The 19,251-nt window shown below is 41.2% G+C and overlaps 1 long non-coding RNA gene across 1 annotated transcript; it reads left to right on the forward strand.

The window, feature by feature from the left end:
- Nucleotides 1-8,662: 8,662 nt before the first annotated feature.
- Nucleotides 8,663-12,795, forward strand: LOC147620800 (uncharacterized). Its single transcript, XR_015269994.1, has 3 exons — nt 8,663-11,565; nt 11,826-12,483; nt 12,577-12,795. It is a non-coding gene; the product is annotated as an uncharacterized LOC147620800 (long non-coding RNA).
- The last annotated feature ends 6,456 nt before the right edge of the window (nt 12,796-19,251 follow it).

Here is a 19,251-nt window from a genome sequence, read left to right on the forward strand (position 1 = left end):
AACAACAACAACAACAACAACAGTAGCAGGCAGCCGCCTACTACAGACCAGGGATCTCCTAGGCCAAGTACTTCCAGAAAAGAAAAGCAAGGAGGAGAGCCTAGTGCAAGCCCTGAAGGCTACTACATGGAAAGCAACACACTGGGAGAAGGAGGCCAAAAGGCTGGCAGAGAGAAACAAAGAATTACAGGGTGTAACACCGTCTAAGGAGTATACATAAATTTTGAGAGAAGCCTATAAAGACAGAGACGAGGCCAAATCATAGGCAAAAGAGTATAAGGAAAAACTAGAGTAGAGTACAAAATTTAAAATGGATATAATCAGAGAACTAAACACTCTGGAATTGGAAATGCAACATTGTTTGGAAAACGAAAATCGGCTTAGAAGAGAAAGGGCCGGATTGGAGACTAGGTAGAATAGACAGACCTCCACCCAGAGGTAGATAGAGGAGGCACGTCTAATGGCGAAAAAGATACAATTGACCCAGAAAACAAGATTGCAGTGGAAACTGGAGTTGAGAGAAGCAAAAGAAGAAGTCGCAATGCTATAATCTGAAATTGCCAGGTGAAAGTTGATGCAGAGCTTGCCACAGAAAGCACCAAGATGCTACCGGCCGGTGTGCCAAGAAAGGAGTGAGGGGAGCTGCTAATTGAGGTTCGAAAACTGTAGGACGCCACCCAAGCCCTGAAGAAAGAAAATGAGCGCGTGAAAGATAGCTTATTCAACAGCTCAATTACTCCATGGGCCAGCACAGATAACCCATTTTTCGAAGCCTCTCATGTGATGTTCTCAGAGCTACTGAAGGCTAACATGGAGTTACCACAATACTTTCATAATGCAAACAGAATAAGGTCTATATTGAGCAGGAAATCTCTTCCTTCGAAACATCCTTGCTCTCAATTCTTGTAGAAGTGGAGCACCAGAGGCCAAGATGTAGAAAAGTTGCAAAGCCCACCTCTAGAACATCAAGTGGAATACAGGAGGTCGAGTGGAGGCCTATTCCAATGGAAGAAAATAAAATTCTAAGCAAGACCCTTCAACCTATGGTGAGAGTTTTTGACCTGAAAACTTCGTAGACCGACAGCAAGGGTCTTGGGTGTTCAGAAGAACAGGTGTCAAAACTAAAGAGGTTACAAAAGCACGCCACATACTCTGATAATGTATACATTTTGCACTGCACTCCCTCAGAAATGTTTGAGAAGTTTCAGGAAAAGTTTATCACAAGGAAGTGGATTCCAGAGAAAAAGCTTCAGCATATCAGGTGCGCCAAGTGTTGCGCCTAGCACAGCTGAGTGCGAAAGAGCACTCATCTGATTAGTCTGACCACATTCCGCATCGTGAGCACCACCTTGGTACTACACATGTAAAGATGGTAGACTGTAACCACCGCAGTAGCCATTGCCAAGATCAAGAAGACTAAGCTTAAAAGGATGGCGCAAGGCAAGCAATAAGAGAGAGAGAGAGAGAGAGAGAGAGAGAGAGGAGAAGGTGCCAGCCGGAAGAGCATGTTTTTAGTCTTATGTCAAGCAATTGCTGTAAGTTTGTATTGGTTCTGAAAGTAATACAAGAACAATGTTGCTTCTCCCTTCATCTCTATGTAATGGAATTGTGCAATTGCTTCTCCCTTCATCTCTGTGTAATTGCAGTAATGTGTCGAATAGGAATGCTATAACTCTATCTTAAGAAGCATGTTGTGTACTTGAGAGAGAGAGAGAGTGTGTGTGAGAGAGTTATATGGTGGTGTGTGAGTAGAGCGTGAGTGTGAGAACTTCCAAATCTAAGTGGTGTTTTGTGTGTCCCCATGACCACACTAGAGTTGGTGTTCGAATCTAGAAGCTCTGCAGGTGGCTACATGTCTCCCATATCATTACCTGACTAGTCTCTTACCCTGGACTTCTATCTTGCCATTCCGCTAAGAGTGTAAGCAACGAGAAACACCTAGCTTGTCCATAATGTCCTCACTATGTTGTCACCAGAATGCTCCTTGTTGCCAATGGGGTGAAGGGAGAGCTCTCTTCATCTAGATGGAGGAAAATTGAGATCTATCTTCGCACAGTGATTCTCTCTTACAAAAGGTGGGGCAAGAAGGAGATAATGCAACAGGGAAACGTAGAAACAATCCTATCTAGAAAGTATCCATCAATCATGCAAGATTCAATTGAGCACGAACAAGCAAGAAGAAGGGGGGCTTACAAGGAATCTATTTTGCAAGAAAATGATTGGGTATTGCTTCTTAGTGGTAAAAATGACTTATATACAAGTGACTAGTTTTCACACTAGGACGACCAAACTAAAAATGGTACGGGCTCTATTACTAGTCTTATGCAATTATGTACACAAAGCCCTTAGACTTTCTCTATTACTAGTCTTATGCAATTATGTACACAAAGCCCTTAGACTTTCCCTATTAAGCTCAAGGTAAGGCCACTTTATATGTTCCAACATCATCTTACAAAAGATAGCCCTACTATAGATTTTACCTCAATGAATAATTGGGCCCAAGAATTGGTGTCTTTCCATGTCAAGATAGTGATTGCCCAAGCAAGAGTGAAACCAACTCATCAAAATCTGGTAAGCCTGTACTCAGAATAGAGATAGATGTATCAAAAGACTTGTACTCCTTGCCAAGACCATGCAAGGCAATGTCTACCAAATAATTGATAGTTGCCAATGCATCTGCATTCTTCTTTATCTCTTGTACATAATCATGATACTCCTTCCTTTCCACTTCACATTATGAATCTGTTGTCTCAACTGAGACTTACGAGCACTAGTATCTATATCAAACAACTTTACAAAAGTATCCCATGCATCCTTGGGATTCTCAGCATCATGTATATGTATGAGTATAGCATCCGAGATACATATAGACAAGTAATGCAAAACTTTGTATGCTCTCTCTGACTATTGTTTATGAGCTACAACTTGTTGTTGTGTAGGTTGTCGGGGTAGATTTGGCTTTGGCTCTGCACTTGTAACAAGATTCCAAAAACCTTTTCCTTTCAGAAAGCTTTTGATCATGTACTTCCATGCCTGGAAGTTCTTTCTATCCAACTTCTCACCCACAATCTGTAGTACTGGGTTGTCTGACATATTTGCTCAATATGCAAATGCACCTTCTGCACACATCTAATTCTATAAATGAGCCTTTCTCAGCTCAACCACACTCTAATAAGTGTCCTAGATACTCCAAAGTACTCAACCAACTTCACTATTAGACCAATTGTAAAAGTAGAGAGAGTTATTAGTCAATTAATGACCCTCTGTTTCACTAATCACTATTTATAGCCTTTTTAATCAACTCATAATTAGCTCCTAAATGCATAATTGCTCCAACAAACCACATGGCAACCTTCTCCTCTATGTGTATCACACTATTGCTAAGAAGATTTTGAGGTTAATCAACCACCAAGCTAGTATTTGACCTCCACTATGCAAAACTATGCAATTCTGCCCTGTTTCTGGCCTTCAGGCTACGTCGCCTACTATTGGGGGGAGCCATGTCCCATCTCACCCAATGCATAAAGCCATAATCCAAAAGCTACAACACACTACTTGTGTTGTGTCCACAAAAAACTAACCCTAGCTACTGTCCACACACTATGACCAGCTGCGGTCATTTATGTCTCACACATGTTACTACCTAACACGCCAGCACATGATTTAATTGGCACAAGCTGACATCGAGCTTGAATCTCAACGAGACTTTGGTTGGCTTCTGTGTTTCTACTACTTCCACTTTGAGTCTCTCCACTTGAACCTGGAGCATATTTTTCTCATTGGTGAGGGTTCTAATCTTCCCTTCACCCCCCAGCTCTTTTTGCTGGACCAAGGCCTTCTCCAACCAAGGCAAGTTTGTTTTGCATCTCCACATTATGTTGAGCCATGATTTGTGCTTTGTTCTCCAATTCCTTAGCTTTGTTTGTAGCTTTTGTGAGTAGACCGTGTTGTTGATGGTTCAGGGCGCACATCCTATAAATAGTGTTCCGGGGCTTTGACTCATAATCCTCCACTGTAGCGATGGCCTGAGAAAGAATGTTATGGGCCATGGTCATCAACCCTTTGTTCATGCTCAACTGCTGAGTGGGGAGTTGCACCTCTAGTTCTCTGGGCAGCTTTGGGCTGTGGCTTGGATCTTCCTGCATTATTTGTGTTAGAGTTGCCACCCAAGGGCAAAGTTCTCCAGGCAGCTTTGGACTGTGGCTCGGACCTTCTTGCATTTTTTTGTGTTCGAGTTGCATCCCAAGGTCGAAGTTTTGGTGGTATACAAAGTTTTGCCCCTGCAACCATCTTGCCCTTCTGTGCCTCTTCTTCTCTATTTTTCTGTTGTTTCCCTTCTCTTTTCTTTTTCTCTTCCTCCTCTTTTCTTCTCTTCTCTTCTTCCTCCTTTTCCCTTTTTTCCTCTTCTAGCTTCTTTTTCTTTTCAGCCTTTGCACAATAGCTTCTCGCTTCTGTCTCTCCTCCAGTTGCCTTTTCCTTTCCTCTTTCACTTTTTTTTCTTCACTTCTTTTACGAGTCTGGCAAGGTCTTCATCCACTCTATGATTTCTCATTTTGCTTGCCTTTTGGGCTATCTTATGCCATTCATCTTCATCATCCACATGATGTTCGAACGATCTGAAGGTTAGTTTGGTGGTCTTCGAGGATCCTCTGGCTTCGTGGTGTGATCGTCCCACATTGGATTCTACAGACTTGAGATCCAGAGACTTGGCAACTTGGGTGATTGCCCTTAAGTGCGCATGCACCACCGTTGGCTGTTTTTCTTTGGCCCATGTGCCTACTCATTTCGCCAGATTTTCCTTATAGATGGCTGCCCAATTTATTTTCTTCTGCTACTCTAAGCAGCTTGTAATTCTTGTTTGACATATCCTCCAGCATTCCCATAAAAATTACATTCTTGCTTCTGTTCTCTCCTCTAGTTGCCTTTTCCTTTTCTCTTTCGCTTTTTGTTTCTTCACTTCTTCTGGGTCTGGAAACAGGTCTTCATCGACTCTATGCTTTCTCATTTTTTTGGTGGCCTTTTGGGCTATCTTTTGCCATTCATCCACATCATCTTCCAACGAACTGAAAGTCATTTTGGTGGTCTTTGAGGATCCTACGGCTTCGTGGTGTGATCATCCCACATTGGATTCTCTAGACCTAAGATCCATAGACTTTGGAATCTTGGGCGATTGCCCTTAAGTGCGCCTGCACCACTGTTGGCTGTTTTTATTTTTCCCATGTAGCTACTCGTTTTGCCAGATTTTCCTTGTAGATAGCTACCCAATTTAATTTCTATCCTGCTTCTATAGCTCTGAGCAATTGTAATTCTTGTTTGACATGTCCTCCAGCTTTCCCATGAACATTACATTTTGTAAAAAGAAGACAAATTGCTCTCGTCGGGTCTCATTTGCCATGTCCTTCACTTCACCTGGTACATATTACATGTCTTTGGGATTTCTTCCTCCACCCTGGGCTTTATGTTCGTGTCCAATGCCCCATCCATTGGCAACCCTAGCACGTGGTGCATTGCGAGCTCCGAAATCTTTATGGGATCCTTCCTCTCCACATGCATCGCGTTTATCTCAAGAAACTGATTGATCAGTTTGCTCCCATCCTCAGGGTCTTGTAGGTCCTCCCACACCAGTGATCCAAGAGCTTTTTGAAGCCACACTTCTTCGCCCACTCCTAGTGTTCGTTTTTCTTGATGTTGGGAACCATCATCGGCATCATGCAGAGGCTTCTCTCTGGCCTTTTGTTAGGCCTTTGTGCCTTGTTGATCTTTGGCATGGTTTTGTCTTTAGAGAGAGTGCTATGAATTGGTGAGAAAGCTAGGAGCAAGAAAGTAGGTTGTGAATGTGCGTGTTTTGGCTCCTTGTGCTCTTTTTTGTGATGCTTTTTTCTCTTTACTTCCTTTCTTGGAGCGTTGTCATTTTTGACTTGATGCTTTTTGATGTGACTTGACCATTGATTCATATCATTCCTGCTGTCTTAGCTTAAAGGCATTAAACGTTGCTCGTCGCCTCCCCACCTTACCATTGCATGTGGAGTTTTAATGATATTGTGAGTGACAGTTGTCCTCCATGCAGTCATTTATTTCGACATTGTGGCCATTTGCATTGCTAACATGGATCTGGTTGGCGTACACTTGGTTGTCTTTGCTGACCTAGCCTTGTTTGGTTGTAGAATTATGATCTTTTGTGGACTGGCCAAGCATGGGGACTCCTTTCGCGGCTTTGTTGCTTTGTGGGTTTTCCACGTTAACTTCCTGACAGCAGATGCTCCGTTGGTCCTCCGCTCGTTCTTCTTTTGGTGTAACTACCACCAGTTGGACCACGTATTTTCTCATCCTGAAGCCGTTCACTATTCTGGGGAAAGGTATTCCATCCAAGCCTTCTAGTGTAAAGGCGTTCTGACTTATGGGGTTTTTTACCAAGAATGGGCCTATCCAATCGGATCTTGATTTTTTTGGGGTGCGATCCCAACTTGGAGTTGTAGACCAATACCAGGTCTCCTTGTTTGAAATTTTTGTGCTTGAGATGTATGTCAATCCAGGCTTTCCTTCTCCGCTAGACTATCTCCTCTTGTAGAGAGCTGAGTTGCCTTTCCTCCTCTAAAGCTAAGAGCTCTTGTATTCTGTGCTCCCGAGATTCCTCCATTGGTAGCATCTCTTGGATGGTCACTGTCAGACTGTGTGCTGCAAATTCCAGTTATAATTGCAATTTCACACATCTATCTTGCACGGAACAATACCCAACAATATCTTCATTAATCAAGACCGATCGAAACAAAATTGCTAATCATGGCTTGCAAGCAAACACAAAAACCATGTGTTGCATTGTCCACTACATACACCAAAACAAATCAAGTTGAGTCACACTCATCATCTATAAAAACATGACGAGCGTGACATCGATCTACATGGTCCTTCTCAAAACGTGCATCTCCAGCCATGGTTCTTACCATTGCTTCAGCATACTCTAGCAGAACACTTTGGATAGAAAATAAAGAATAAAAATTGTTTAGTTTTTACAAATTCACATGTTTAAGTATATCTGTGTATTGTAGATCAAACTTGAATGTTCTTGTCTTTAAACATATGCATGAAGGCAACCAAAATAACAAAATTCATAACAAAATAGAATGACAGTAGTCCAAGTGCATCAAATAACAAACCAAAATAATAGTCATCAATGTAGCACTGAATAAGGTCTAGTAGATGCTCACTAATGACAGTAGTCCAAGTGCATCAAATAACAAACCAAAATAATAGTCATCAATGTAGCACTGAATAAGGTCTAGTAGACACAAAACCCTCATCAAAGTCCATCAAAGCACATAAACGACTAGACCTCAAACATGCCTTAAGTAGAGGAGCTGTGCCACAGCCCAACTCAAAGGCAAATACCACCAGGACGACATAACAACTCTAAATATCATGCAATGAAAGTAATGCTGCGCTCCAAAACCCCACGGATCTCCACACCCCTGAGATGCCTACTAGCATGAGACACACCTGGCAAATAATGGTATGCCACCGAATCCATAGGATACATATGAAGCGCTTTGAAAAGAGGTGCACTCTCCAAGCAGTAAATCATAGGAATCATACCTTATCTGCAAACTACAAAGAGCATAGAAGAGGTATACTGCAGTAGGATGACAATAACCAAATGAGGCAAGAAATGAGGTATACTGCAGTAGGATGACAACAACCAAATGAGGCAAGAAAAATCATATATACCGAACAAATTTCCCTGGAACCACCACTAAACACACTACCTCTATTATCCTGAAACCACCAGTCTCATTGTATCCATAGGGTGAGTGATGCATGACAATAACATGGTGCCGAATCTCCAAATTTGATACACGGCAATAATGCTCAACCCAACCCACTTTCTCTCCTATAAAACATAACATAACTTTTATCAACCAAATTGCAAGACAAAAGTAAATGCTTGTAAGCTTCACATGGAATATTACCTCCCATCAATGCCATAATCAACAACCAGCTAGACGCGGCCTATTTCTAGGGTTTTTTAATGGTTTTATAGCTTCCAAGACAATCTTATTAGTGCTTTTGGCAAGCTCTTATTAGTGCTACCTTTGTGCTATTTTTTAAAAAAATGGTTTTATTGCTTCCGGGAGCTCTTATGCTAGGATTTATGGAGTCGCTTGGCATATTCCAAAAGGGGAAAAAAACCCAAAAACAAGCCACGTGTGTTTCTGGGGTTTTTTTTCCCTTTTGGAAATATGCCCAAGCCACCGATTGTAATGCTAAAGCTTCTTCTACCTGGGGCTACCTTAGTCATTTTTGAAGAGAGAAAAAACCCTCAAAAACAGGCCACGCCAATGCGGCCTGTTTCTGGTGTTTTTTTTAATGTTTGTTCTAGAGCTCCAATTCATACTAGGGCTTCTTCAAGGATAAGCTTCAATATATGGCACGCATACAATAAATATCTAATAAAACTATTTATCTAATGCATACAATATCTAATGTATAAGATATCTAATGTGTAAGCTTCTTCTCCTAGGACGGAGCCGCCTTAATCATCTTAGAAGAGAAAAAAAAACCCCCCCCAAAAATAGGCCGCGCCGACGCGGCCTATTTCTGGGTTTTTTATATATATTATGTTTGTTTAAGCATAGGCTTGTTCATAGAGCTTCTTCAAGCATAATCTTCAATATACTAGAGCATGCAGCGCAGCCTATTTCTGGGGTTTTTTTAATGTTTGTTCAAGCATAGGCTAGTTCATAGAGCTTCTTCAAGCATAATCTTCAATATACTAGAGCATGCATACACTATCTAATGTATAAGATATCTAATGTATTATGCTCTTATTAGTGCTCTTATGCTTACTTTTATGCAACACGTAGTAGCTATGCATAAGAGCATATATATGTATAGATCTTATATATTTTTAGATCTTATGTGTATGTATATCTTATATATGCTCTATATACAATGCCTTAGAGCATGCTCTTATATCATATAAGTGCATAAGATCTAAAAATAGCATAGCATAGTATAGCTTATACACATAAGAGCTAGGCTGCATAGAATCTAATTCTAGGAAAATATGCCCAAGCCTGGCATTGCTGGCTGGGCTAAAGCTTCTCCAAGAGCCGCATCGGTCATCTTTGAAGAAAAAAAAACCCCCCAGAAATAGGCTGCACCGGCGTGGCCTGTTTTTGGGGTTTTTTTTATGTTTGTTCAAGCATAAGCTTCTTCAATGTACTAGCTCTTATATATGTATAGACCTTTTGTGTATGTTTAGCTCTTCAGTCATCTTTGAAGAGAGAGAAAACCTCCAGAACCATATGTTTGTTCAAGCGTAAGCTTCTTCAAGTACATTTTATGCTGGAGGTAAGAGTCATAAATCCCTACTATGTTTCTTTTTTTGGTTATGCCACACCCTTACATGCTTGTGTGTGATTTTTAATGTTGATATTTATGCATATGTGCTTGCATATAGCTCTCCAAGTACTAGAGCTCTAATGCATTATGCTCTTACATCCATAGAGCTCCTATGTATGAGAGCTCTAATTCATTATCCCTAATGCATTATGCATAAGACCTTTAATGCACGATTTCAAGAGGATAGCACATAATGCAAAATGCATGCATGTATAAGATATCTAATGCATAATCCAAGTTTCCAGGGTTTTTTTTTATGTTTTTATAGCTTCTTCAAGTACATATTATGCCTATATAATGTCTCTAGACATAGTATGAGTTTTTTGCTAAGTAGCAACTCTATGTGAGATCTTCTTCTTCCATTCAAGGTTGATGTTGTTAGGCTATGGGGGAAGATCTATGTGCTTTTCTACTCTCTTAGGGGCAGTGCATGGCATGGAAATTCACATTCTCATCATCCATATGTTCTATGCAGAAATGTTGGCATTTATCGCCTATATTATGCCAACTTGTTACATCTAACCCACACTTGGATGCAACTATTTTACCCAAACAAATCTAAAATAGAAAAATGTTTGTTGAGGGCATAATTAGGACAGTTAAGTGAGCATTAAGGATGCATGGAGGGTTTGAGATGAAGTTGAAGGGTTATGGAGCTGATGTTTGAGACATAGACAAAGTTCAAGGTAATGCGTAGTTTAATGGTCAAGTTTTTTTGGTGATTCATAGGTGAATGGTTTTGTTTTGAAGGATAAATGGTTGTGTTTGGAATGATTAATGGTTGTGTTTTGATGTGCAAGCAATCCACCACTGTTGGTGAGGGAAAGCGTACCAAGAGAGAAAAGGCACAAGCAGCTAAAAAGGAAGGGAAGTCTCAGGCAACAGTTAGTTTGGATCAAATTCGTCGTGTTGTGGAGAGTAATATTGAGGGTGTTCAGGATGCTGAGGGTGTTGTGGAGACTAATATTGAGGGTGTTCAGGATGCCCAGGGTGTTTGTATGCTAAGGAGGAGGTGGACAGTCAGACAGTGGACTGAATCTATGCCGGGTGGCTCTCTTATGGATGAGGGTAGTGGCAAATAAGCTTTTTTACAGGTTGTACCTTATGTGATGAGATCGGAGGTGCCTCCATTGGAGGATAACAAAGATGAGAATAAGATTTACATTGACAAAGATGAGGATATCATGCAAAAAACTAGATTGTTTATTTGTTTTCAATGTCCTATGATACCTTTGTGCAGACTTATTCCTTATGCCCGTGCTAGGGGTTTAAGGGAAGATGTTTTTGGTCTAAAGATTGCATTTGGCAAAGAGGGATATTTGCTAGAAAAGGGAGTATTTATAGTTTCCATTTGGACATGTGAAAAAGAGACTACCTATGTGAATGATGACATTACTAGTGGATGGGATGCTATTTGGCATGACATCAACAGGGAGTTTGAGGAGTTAAGAAGTAGACCGGAGTTGCACATCCTTGTGGGTAGGATGTTTTATGTGTGGGAGGGAAACCATCGTACGGTGGCTTGGACACAAGCTATCAAAGAAAGATTTTCTCAAACAAGAGCAAAGCACCACCGTGTATTGTGTACGATCATTGATCCTACATGTGTGAGCAAGATCACTCTCTTGGCAAGCCTTCAAAGGATGAATTAGTAAGTTGCATATAAATTTATAATTGAGATCTTGATCATGTGGTGTTTTTCTCGAGCAAATTGTAATTTTTTATCTTCATTTTTTAAAGCTTAAATACTCATGCTTTGGTGACCACAACCTTGTAGGACGAGATTACGAATTGTGCCAACATTAGTGTTGTTAATCATGATGATCACATGAAAGATTTACCAGAGAGAGATAGAAAGTTAATTACTTTGACTATAAAGAAGAATACAAAGGGAGCCGAGCCTTGGTACCCTCTTATTACTTGTAGATACTTGGGAAAGCTTGTTTAGAATGTGAGCATTTGATAGCTTAAGATTTGTTTGATACTCATGCTTTGCCTTAAATTGTCATGTGATGATATTTAATGTTATGTGAAGGTTCAAATTACTCAAGACTTGAAAAAAAGCTTGAGCAAGTGTACTTGACCATGGGAGAAGATGAGGTGAAAAAATTTGAAGCCAAAGAGATAGAGGAATTGACCACGAGATATGGTGACCACATAGGGAAGGTATTTTGTCGTGTGTTTTGCAATGATGAATTGCATTTCTATTGAGATTAGTATAGAGTGACTCTATTTGCGTTTCAAGACAATGTTAATTTTGGACATAGTGTAATGAAAATGATATCCATTTGTGTAGAATCATGTCTATAGAAAGTAAGTCATGGTTTTCTATAGCTACTTGTGTTTAGTGGTTTACAATTTTCAAAACTTACTCTTATATCGTATGCATACTTTCCTTTGTGATGTGATTTCTTTTTGCTTTGAAGCTGGCTTTGAAAAGAGGTCACTCTTAAAAAGATTTTACAAGGGGCAAATGCTATCCTTAAAGATTTTGTGGAAGAGCCTAATGGCATGGTGGTGCCCAATGATTGCTTGCTCTATGATTATTACGAGGAGATAAAGATTTAGAAGAGGAAGCAATTGTTCCCTCTTGAGATAGGCCAAGACACAAGGGAAAAAAAGAGTGCTGAAAAGGCAACAAAGAAGTCTGACATGGTCCAGATGGCTGCCCAGAGGTTGATTTACAGGTTGATGTTTTTTGCAAGTGGTGTTGGAAATGTTCTTAAGAAAATGCTACATTCTTTTTAGCTCAAAGATGCTTTCTCAATCATATGTTGCTTTTCAATGTTTTCTGATATTTTGTGTGTTTGAAAGAAAGGGGTAATTTGGCTATCATGCCTGTAAAAGAGCAAAGAAATGTTTGGCTATAGATAATGAGGCTTTGTGTATGTATCCCCAAAGTATGCATAAGTTGTCCAAGTGGGAGCTGGAGATGTTCCCTTGGTGGACTGACTTTGAGAAAGGTCATGTTTTGGAGAGAGCGAGAGAAAGATCTCCACCAGAATTTCAAGCTTGGGCATCCTCTCGATGTGGAGAAGGTGGTTGATGAGGAGGTGGAGAAAAAGAGACCTACACAAAGGAAAGGTAAGTTTGGTTATTTATCAATGTAGGCATTTTATAGCTATTGGTCATTGTCTTGAGTTGGTTGTTGCTTTATTTTGCATGTGTAACATAAAGGTAAAGTTGTGGAAGAGCAGCCAAGGGTGGACTTATTGGATGCAGAGATAGACATGAATATTGAGGATGCTCATGATGATGGTAACTCTTTTCCAACGTCTCTAAAATTGAGCTTGGGATATTATTTTTTGTTGTGTTGATACTACATTATGTCAGGTTATGATTTTGGCTTTCTGACTATCCTTTCGACAATGGCATGAATAAGGAAAGTTGTTTTGATAATGAATCTTTCTTTGGATTGTCTTCAAGATGAGGACCTTTACGGTAAAACAACCTCGATCATTTCTAAAAGATTGATAACATATGTCTACCAGCCACATGTGCCAGTTTCAAATGTGTCATGTGGGGATAGTCCAAAGTGTTTGGCCATTGTTGGGGATTATATTGCTATTGGCAAGTGTTTTATAAATGGCACAAAGAATGCATCTTACACCATAGCTCATGAGCACATGCAAAAATCCACACCCAAGGGTAGACACTATGCAAGGAAACGGAGATCAGTTTCTTGGGTGACTGATTTGATATATTTGGACCTCCCTTTTGGTGAAGTGGTACATGGTGCCGCCGACTCTAGGCCCATGTGGGATATAGTGTCTAAGGACCATGTGTGGTATGGAGTGGGTTTGGCTACATCGACTCTTGAAGATAGTCATCGGCCAGAGTATGTGACTGTGTGACAGTAGACCGTCCCTAGGATAGTATGTAGAATGCAGAGAGTGTGGAGAAGTGCATGTGTGGAGACTTAAATGCCCAAAATAATGTGGTCAATTCGCACAACTACTCCTGGTAGTAGCAAAGAATGCCAGGAGTAGAATGTCGCATGTGGCTCTCAAATTATTGATGTGGGGTTGGATAGAAATAGTAGAGTGCTAGCTACATGTTTTTGGGGTCGCAGAAAGTATCTTGATGGAGTTGTTGGGGGGTATGTGTGGTTCTGCAATTCGTCTCTGACACACTCTTGGGCTGTTGACGAGGATCATATGATATGCGCACCAGGACCGACGCCGTCTGGGGTTTGCCATGTGGTGGAAGGTACCAATTTGGATCGTCATGAAGTTCAGATGCTTGAAAGAAATGGATTCATCTTGCAAAAAAAGATTGTTGTTCCACAAAGCACACAAAATGATATGGTTGCAAATGGTACGGTGTCTAGTGCTTTTCATCCACGCTTTCATGTGACGGGAAATGGTACGGTGTCTAGTGCTTTTCATCCACGCTTTTGTGTGACAGGAAAATTGTGAAATGGAGGACAATGTTAACAAAATAATTTAATGAGAATGTTTATAAGGGTCAAAACTTGGACGAACAAGTTATCCATGAGGCCATAGTGGTATGCAATGAGTCTCATACCTTCTACGTAAGCACTAATGGATCTAGAACACTGGGAGTGAACTACTCTGTTATGATCAACAATTTTCCAAGATGCTATTAATCCCATTTTGAATTAACAAATATGCTCCTCCATTTGAGGACATTAATAAGTGTTATGCAAAGGCACTATAAAAGTTGTACATTATGAGATATTGGCCACCCAAGGCCTTAGTTAAGTAAGTTTTGGGCACCCAAGTGTGAATAAGGGCCAATCATATATAAGGCATTTTCTCATAAATGAATGGACACAATTCCCCTTTGTGCCAGTTTTCTGACATTTCATGCCGTGAACTATTCTCTGCAATCTCACGGCCTCAGAAAACAAGTCGACAGTATCTGACCAGAATTTAATTGGGGCAGCAAAATAGCTTATCAAATCCTATTCACATGCACTTGAGATCTGGAACGCTCATCAGAGATGACCTCACTCCTTTTAACGATAGTGCATCAAATCACCTAGGATCTTCTTATCAAAAGAGTGTGGGTTCAGGCCACTCAGTAAGCACTCAATTGAGTGTCTTAAGGAATCTGACCACCATCGAAACTAGTAGTGAAGAATCCATGGAAGAAGGGCTACGATACTTTGGGTTTGGGGAAGAGGAGAAACCACCCTTCCCTACCAAATCCAACGGTATCATTAATATAGCCCGAGGATTTTTTGGTCTCCAAACCAGCAATGATGAAGAGGCACAATATGCGGGCTTGGGTCCGTCAACCAGCATTGGACTTGGTCCAAGGCAAGAAGTACCTATCCAACCTTCCCCCCTGAATGATGAGAAGAGACATGGAAAGCGCAGCCAGGACTGGTCAAGTATTCTTCCCAACCTCAAAGGAAGTAGAATTAGATCTGAAAAGGATTGAGGTAGAACGACAACTACGAGAATTGAGCTTAAGGAAGCAAGAGCTTGATACTCGAAGGGCTAGAGCCAAACAAAAGGAGATGGGAAGTGTGAACTTACTCCAATCACGTGGTAAAGAGCATGAATTAGTCATGGGCAGGAGTGAGGGAGAAATTCCAAACTTAGAACCCATTAATGATGAAGAGCCAAGAGCGGAGGAAGGGTTTGTAACCCTAAATGAAGGGGGATAATCTACCAAGGGAAGCAGGTGAAGTGGAAGACCGCCTGTACACCAAGAAAGACATTGAGCAGATGATCAATCATCCCACGTTCCTATAGGACATGGAGCTCTTAATTCTATAAAGGTGTACAGAGACGACTAATGATGAGCCATTACAGAATGACATGGCCGAACCGTCCCAGATACAAAAAATACCTAGAAGAGCCAACATAGGAAGGGGACGAGGTTTAGCTAGGGGGGGAGTAGCTCCTCAAATACCAAGGGCATATCCAACCATAGATCTTAATGCGGCCATGAGAATGGATTTGTTGAATATGGCCGTAGAAATGGACCGAGGAATGGTCAGGGAACTAGGCACTACTCTAGAATCTCGACCCTCCCAAATGAAGCCACACATCATTTCAAAGCTCGATCAAAAATTCTCTGGGGATGGGTATCCTATTTAACATGTAGAGATCTTTGAGTCCACATGTAAAACATGTGGGCCAATAAGTGATGTAACAATGATTCATGCTTTCTCACTCACCCTAGAAGGAAAAGCACATCAATGGTTCCAAACCCTCAAACCCAATGATAAAGTCAATTTCACACAGCTCAAGAATGTGTTTGTGCCCAGCTTTGCCAGAAGTGGTGACAGATGGAGTCTTGTGGCATAGCTGCACAACATCAAACAAAAGGAAATGGAGTCGATGCGAGACTGTGTGTCGTGGCTAAAGCACTTACATTCAAGGTAAAAACTACACACACCAAGTCCTTATAAATCTATGGGGTCTTTTAATTATTTTTACTTTTTTTTAATTATTATTTTATTTAAATTTATTTTTTAGAAAATAAATAAATAGAGAGAGCCTTTTTTTAAATTTTAATTTAAAAAAAAGAAATTAAGGGGGAATTTTAAAAAGTAGTCGAGGGAGGGGTATTTCAAAACTTTAACGGATAATTTTTTTCCAAAAAGTGTGTTTGTGTGTGAGAGAGTATAAATTTGTGAATGTGTGTGCGATAGAGGAACGTGTAGGTGTTTTAGGATTGTGTATGAGTTTTGTGTGTGAGGGTTATGCACACGTGTGCATGTGTGTGCAGAAATGTGAGAGTATATTTGTGAATGTGAATGTGTGTGTGTGCCCATGTGGGTGAGTGTGGATAGGGGGTGCACATGTATGGGTTTTTAGAGGGTATAGATGGATAGCGAGGGGGTGTGTGTGTGTTTTATGTGTAATGCTCGTATGTGCAAATGTGTGTGTAGTGAATATGCACTTGCAGGTGTCTGTGTGTGTGCATATGCTGTCCAACCACAAGCAAGAGTGAATATGCACATGCATGTAACATGCCCATCTTTATTAATAAAAAAAAATGTCCCTGTAATAATAGATGAATTTATGAGTTTCCATGGTGTAAAAATCAGTGATTTTAATAAACAACTCATTTTCACTTAGAATCTTCAAATTTCGAGTCCAAATTTGGAATCTGTGTGTAATTTTACCCTAGTATAGGATTTTATAGCATCCAAAACAGACACCGGATCAAGCTTATATGCAAATTTTAGCTATTTTTAGTCTTAAAAATGATGACCTTTAAACTTTAATAAATGCACGACCGAGCGTCCGATTGACGGACGGTCTGCACTCCAAATACTAGGGGAACATCTCAGACATTTTCGTTGGAAAAAAAATTCACCCCCCAGGCACTCCGGCACCTAAATTGAGGCGGACACCCCAAATTTGGGGACCCCACCCCAAAAAGGAACGTACACACTCACTAGGGTGCTCGTACAATGGCCGCGTAAGGACCAAAGGCTGACCGCCCATTGTATGGTCCGCACGTACTGCCATGTGGACATCCATGCTGCCTCTGACCAAAGGGTGCATGCGTACCATAGCTTTTCCTGTGCACCACCACCGTATCTTTCCTAAGGCTCATGCAGACCAGTGAGACCAGTACACTTTGATGGTACACCGTCCCTTTCACCTGTACTTTGCTCAGTACCGCAACCGTACCCTGCACCTATATAAACCCCCGAGTGCTCTATGACCAGTACCTCACTGCGTGTAGAGCACACCCCTAGGCTGCACGCTACACAAGGCCATATCACGAGACCGTACTACCACCCTGCGCCTGCATACTATACTTGTTGGTACCTGCAGTCATGCCTCACAGCCTTCCTCTCGTCACCTCCTAATCAGCTATCTGTGAGATAAGCCCATTTTTAGTCACCCCACTCTTGTGAGAGGAGAGGGTGTCCTTAACTCTTCTCCCCTCGCCCCTTGGTGTGAAGAGACTTATAGCAGCCCTCACCCCTTCAAGCAAAATGTTTTTGCCTTTAAGACATCTCACAATCCCCCCCCACTTGCGTAGAATTTAATAAGAGGTTTTTGAGCTTAGAGGAGGTTCAGACGTTGCGGTTTTTTTGCTCATAGAGTGAGCAAACGATCTCGGAATCAAAATCTGACTAAAGCAATGTGATTGTAGCATCAAGCACTACAAGGCGGTGATCAAGATGGCCCCATCCCAGAAACGCCAAAATGTCACCTCGGGAGGGAGAAGCATGCAACAATGAGATTAGAGAAAATGCTCCTATTGCGGCTTCAACCCTCCCGTTGCAAGCTTCACAATGGAATGGGGGCCAAGTTAGCTTGGTTATCATTTAAAAGGAGTTTTAAATTATTCTTTAATATTAATTTCAATAAATCAAGAGAGAAGATGTAAATTTTTCCATTGAAAGATGTTGCCATATATATAGGCAGTGATGTGTGTGAACACACTTAGGACCGCCGGGGCACTTTTTCCCTCTTTAGGAGGTTTTTTCCCCCGGCTTGTATATACGCCCATCCTTCTAGGGCTAACTTATCTTTGTACATTGACACAATCTAATACACTTGTGTTGTGTGCATTCTTGCTTCTTCTTCTCCAAGCTTTGTGTGCTTTCCTGCAACCCTAATTCCAACAATTGGTATCAGAGCAGGCATCGGCTCCCAGGGCTACGCAGCCAGCACCCTCCGACTCACGTTCTCCGATTGAGGTGAGTTTTCACGAGCGCTTGCAGGTCCCTATACTTTGCATATAAGCTCGTAGGGCTTTGCGTTCTCAGAATTTGCATCTGAGGTCGTTTCGGGCTCCGTTTTTGCATTTCAAGTTCTGCACAGGTATTTTCGTCATTTTCTGCAGAAATTTCGACAGCAGTTTTCTGCAAAACAGGCATACATACTCTATTGTGGACCGTGCTACATAGCACGAGTTGTTTTCTGTTCAGTCTTTGCTTCATTACAGGCAGCTTTTGCATCAGTTTCAGTCAGTGGCCATGGCTGATAACAGCAATGATGTATTTCGCATGTTGTCTGCTGAAGACAAACTGGATGGAGACAGCAACTACCCACTTTGGGCATACATGATGCAGCATGTTTTGGTTGCAAAAGGAGTGTGGAACATTGTGCAGGGTACGGATGTACGTCCAGGCTCTGTGGATGTAGGATCTGTTGAGGATGTTGCAGGTTCTAGCAGCTCTACTGTTGCTGCTGTTTTACCCACTGCTGAACAAGCTCGTTGGGATGGTAAAGATGCGCAGGCTCATGCCTTGATTGCACTTTCTGTCAAACGTAACATCACCCCACATATTCGTTCAACTAAAACAGCAAAACAAGCTTGGGATATTCTAGCTGGTTTGTATGCAGGTCGTAACGAGGCAAAAATCGCTTACCTGCGTAAAGAGCTAGAATTGAAGATTATGCAAGAAGATGATGACATGAATGTTTTTCTTGCTGAGATTAAAGATCTCAAAGAACAGTTGATTTCTACAGGTGAGATTATTCCTGATCATTCTCTTGTGCAGACTGTTCTTGATGCTTTACCTGAGACATATCAGACTTTTGCTTCCACGTGGAGACTTCTTAATGAGGACAGACCTGATGCTGTCAAGTATGATACTTTAGTCAACAAGCTCTTGCAAGAAGCGCAGTCCAGGCAAAACAGGGCCAGGCAGCGTGCAGTTGATCAAGCATTTATTGCTGCCCAGCAGCAGAGAAGAAGTGGTAAGGCAGCCCCTTCCACTGTTTCTTCTCCTATTAGTAGGTCTGCAACTTCTTCTCCTTCCACAGGTAGCAACAATAAGTCTGAGAAGGCTCTTGATAAAGGCAAGAAAAAGACCAGGTGCAACTATTGTAAGACAAATGATCATGTCATTAAGAATTGCCCTAAGTTAAAGGCTAAAAAGGCAAAGAAGAAAGAGTCAAA

Source organism: Cibotium barometz, chromosome 31 (assembly GCF_041138505.1).
Source record: "Cibotium barometz isolate CiBa-2024 chromosome 31, ASM4113850v1, whole genome shotgun sequence".
Lineage (NCBI taxonomy): Eukaryota > Viridiplantae > Streptophyta > Polypodiopsida > Cyatheales > Cibotiaceae > Cibotium > Cibotium barometz.